The sequence below is a fragment of the Mustela nigripes genome, chromosome X (genome assembly GCF_022355385.1).
Source record: "Mustela nigripes isolate SB6536 chromosome X, MUSNIG.SB6536, whole genome shotgun sequence".
Taxonomy (NCBI): domain Eukaryota; kingdom Metazoa; phylum Chordata; class Mammalia; order Carnivora; family Mustelidae; genus Mustela; species Mustela nigripes.
In genome coordinates, this window is record NC_081575.1 from 80665254 (window position 1) to 80670019 (window position 4766).

Here is a 4766-nt window from a genome sequence, read left to right on the forward strand (position 1 = left end):
ATGCCTCCATCAGAAAGGATGAATACCCAACTTTTGAAGCAAGATGGACGGGACTGGAAGAGATTATGCTGAGTGAAATAAGTCAAGCATAGACAGTCAATTATCATATGGTTTCACTTATTTGTGGAGCATAACAAATATGATGGAGCACAAGGGGTGTTAGAGAGGAGAAGGGAGTTGGGGTAAATTGGAAGGGAGGGTGAATCATGAGAGACTATGAACTCTGTAAAACAATCTGAGGGGTTTGAAGTGGTAGGAGGGTGGGAGGTCGGGGTACCAGGTGGTGGGTATTATAGAGGGCACGGATTGCATGGAGCACTGGGTGTGATGAAAAAATAATGAATACCATTTTTCTGAAAATAAATAAATCAATTTTAAAAAAAGAAAATATGCATTGTAAGATCTCCATCTTTTTGTACTTGTTGAGGGCTGATTTGTGACCCAGTATGTAATCTATTGTGGAGAATGTTCCATGTGCACTAAAAAAATGTGTATTCTGCTGCTTTAGGATGAAATGTACCTGTTAAATTCATCTGGTCCAGTGAGTCATTCAAAGCCATTGTTTCCTTATTGATTTTCTGTTTAGATGACCTGTCCATTGCTATGCATGGGGTGTTAAGGTTCCCCACTATTATTTTATTATTATCCATAAGTTTCTTTATGTTTGTTATCCATTGATTTATGTATTTGTGTGCTCCCAAGTTGGAGGCATGTATATTTACAATTGTTAGATCTTCTTGATAGATAGACCTCTTAATTATGACATAATGCTCTTTTTCATGTCTTGATACATTCTTTGGTTTAAAATCATTATACAGGTATGGCTACCCTGGCTTTCTTTTTTTTTAATTTTTTTATTTCTTTTCAGCATAACAGTATTCATTGTTTTTGCACCACACCCAGTGCTCCATGCAATCTGTGCCTAATACCCACCACCTGGTTCCCCGAAACCTCCCACACCCCGCCCCTTCAAAACCGTCAGATTGTTTTTCAGAGTCCATAGTCTCTCATGGTTCACCTCCCCTTCCAATTTCCCTCAGCTCCCTTCTCCTCTCCATCTCCCCTTGTCCTCCCCTGTCTTTCTTTAAATGTCCATTAGCATGATAGTTTTTCTCCATCCAATCACTTTCAATCTGCAGATGTCTTTAGGTCTAAAATGAGTGTCTTGTAGGCAACATTAGATGGCTCTTTTTTTTTTTTAATCTATTCTGATACCTTATATCTTTTGATTGGAATGTGTAGTCCATTTACATTGAGAGTGACTCTTGATAGATATGGATTTAGTGCCATTGTGTTACCTGTAAAGCTGGTTTTTCTGGTGATGCTTTCTACTCCTTTCTAGTCTTTGTTGCTTTTGGTATTTTTTCCACCATTCAAAGAGTCCCTCTTTACTATTTCTTGCAGGGCTGTCTTAGTCACAAACTCCTTTAGGTTTTGTTTGTCTGGGAAACTCATCATCTCTCTTTCTATTCTGAATGACAGCCTTTTTGGATAAAGTGTTCTTGGCTGCATATTTTTCTCATTCAGCATGTTGACTATATCTGGCCACTGCTTTCTGGCCTACCAAGTTTAAGTGGACATATCTGCTGAGCTTGATTTATCTTCCCTTGAAGGTTAAGGACCTTTTTACTTGATGGTTTCAGGATTCTTTCCTTGTCCGTGGATTTTGTGGTGATGGCCAGGTTTTGTTGAAGTTAATGGGAGGTCTCTGTGCTTCTTGGGTTTGAATTTCAATGCCTGTGTCCTTTCCCAGATTAGGGAGGTTTTTAGCTATAATTTGCTCCATAAATCTTCTGCCCCTTTTTCTCTCTCTTGATTTTCCTAGCCCCCATTGTTACAAATGTTATTACATTTTAGGAATTCACTGAACTCCCTAATTCTACCTTTATCATCCAATACCTTTCTTTTTCTCTTCTTTTCAGCTTCATTATTTTCTATAATTTTATCTTCTATATGCCCCATTCATTCCTCTGCTTCTTCCATCTTCATTGTTATGGTATCAATTTTGATTTGCATTGTGGTTAAAGCATTTTTAATTTCAGCCTGATTTGATTTTAGGTCTTTTATCTCTGCATTAAGGGATTCATTGGTGTTTTTATGCTTTTTTCAAACCCAGCTAATATCCTTGTAATTGCTGTCTCAAATTCCAGTTCCAATATCATTTATATCTGTATTGATTAAATCCCTGGCTGTTAGTTCTACTTCCTGTTCTTTCTTTTGGGTTGAATTCCTTTGTCTTGTCATTTTGTCCAGAAAAAAAGAGGTGGATCCTAGGCATGTTTTGGTCTGCTTGTTAAAAGAAGTGAGACTCCCCCCCCCAAAAAAATAGGAAGCTAGATTCTATTTCCCTAGACCTGAAGCTCTGTCACACTCTGTGATCCATAGACTTAGTGAGTGCAATGGGTTTGCACCAGCTATCTTGGGGAAAGTCTTTTTGCACTGATTTTCAGTCCAACTTGCCCTTATGGAGATGCGCCTGCAAGGCACAAGAGGGCATAGCTTGTTGTAAGTGGCTCTGGTCTCCACTTGTTGGCACTGTTTAGCTTATTGAATTCAGTCAGTACTGATGAGTGGGGTGCAAAATGGTATCACCCCACTCTCTCATTCCCTGAGCAGAGAGCTTGCACACATCACTCTTCTGGAAGCCTTCACAGAACAACAAACAATCACCCATAACTCCTCTTGTGTTCTTGGCTTCCATCAGATGCCTGCCTTCACCGTGTTTGTGTCTGAGCTCTTTTCATGCCAGGCATCACAGCTTCCCTGTGTTTTATCTCAGGATCACAGCTGAGATTCTAAAGTCTAAATTTTAGGTACTCACCTGGCAAGGCCCCCTGCTGAACCTCTGGGAAGGAACTCACTACAATTTTGCCATTCGCCAGCTCATTTCAGGAAAATGGTCACAGGACCATGCAGTGATTTGGAGTTTATGCCAAAGAGAGGAGAAAGCCGACTCCAACGTTTGCTGCCCTCAGCCAAGTTCCCTGCTCCTGTGCCTAGGAACAGTGCAGCACATTGGCACAACCCATTCTTCTGTCACTGGAGAGGTCTTGCTGTCAATGCCAAATGCATTCCAAGCAGAGTTACAGTTTTTCTCTGTGTGACCCAGGAGATACTCAGACCACACTGTTTTCTCCTGGGTCTCCACCCTCCTTTCCTGGGTCTCCATCCTCCTTCCCCACAGGATCACTTCTTAGTCAGGAACAGTCCTGGTGGTGGCAAACATCTAAAACATCAGATTTTGTGCTCCACTGTTTAAAATACTTTGTGGTAGTCTTTGTAAGCATGGTTCCCTCCCTTCCATAGCACCTGCAACTCTCAGCAGCTTCTACCATCCATGATTCTACTTATAGACTTGCAGTTTGTTCTTTCAGTCCTCAGATTGATTTTGGGAGTGTTCAGAATGATTTGATATTTATCTACCTGTGTTTGAGTGACAAAGAAAACTTAGGGTTCTCCTTCTTCATTGTCATCTTTACTCCAACTCCAAGACACATTATAATTGAAATGTCAAAAGTAAAAGATAAAGAGAATCTGAAAAGCAACAAGAGAAAAAAGTATAGAAGGGAAACCCCATATGGCTGTCAGCAGATTTATCATGAGAATGGTGTGACATATTCAAAGTGCTGAAAGGAAAAAGACTTTAACCCAGAATACTCTATCCAACAAGTTTATCATTTACAATTGAAGAAATGGATAATAAGTTTTATAAGCAAGCAAAAACTAAAGGGTTCATCACTACTAAACTGGTTTACAATAAATGTTAGAGATTCTACTAAGCTTAAAAATGATGCCAATAATTAACAAGATAATATAAGAAAGTGAAAATCTCAGTGTAAAAGGTAAATACATAGAAAGAGTAGTGGGTTAATCACTTATTAATTGACTATGAATGTTAAAAGACAAAAGTAGTTAAATGAACTAAAAGTACAATACTTATTAAGACATATGTAAAAAAATGATATAAAATGTGGCATCAAAAACACAAAATATGAGAGGAAGTAAAAATGTAGAGTTTCAGAATGTGTTCAAATATAAGTTGTTATCAAATGAAAATAGAATGATTTAGGTGAACCTCATGGTAACCACAAAGCAAAAACATACTAAACATACAAAAAAAAAATGAGAAAGAGATCTAAACAAAACACTAAAGAAATTTGTCAAACCACAAATGAAGAGAGAAAGAGAGGAAAGGAGCAGAGTAAGTAGATATCTACCAATAATTACTTTAATTGTAAATAGACTAAAAGACATAGAGTTTGAATGGCTTAAAAAAAAAAGATGAAACCAACAACAACAACAAAAAAAAAAACCCAAGATGAATCTATATATTGCTTACAAGGGATTTACATTAGAAGTCAGGACACAAAGACACTAAAGGTATGTGAAAAGATATTCCATGCAAATGAAATCCCAAAGAAAACTGGTATAGCTATATTCATATCAGAAAGAATAGAATTTAATAGAAAGATTGTAATAAAAGACAAAGAGGTACATTACATAGTGAAAAAGTGGTCATGCCAGCAAGAAGATATAACATTTACAAATATATATACACCCAGCATAGAAGAACCAAAATACACAGAGCAAATTTTAACAAACCTAAAGGGAGAAATTGTAAAAACATGTATGGGCCTTAAGGGTATTATGCTAAGTGAAGTAGATCAGACAGAGAACAACAAATACTGCAAGATTTCACTTATATGTGGAACTTTAAAATAAAACAAGAACAAGTTAGTAATGTAAAAATATTTTGACTTACTATG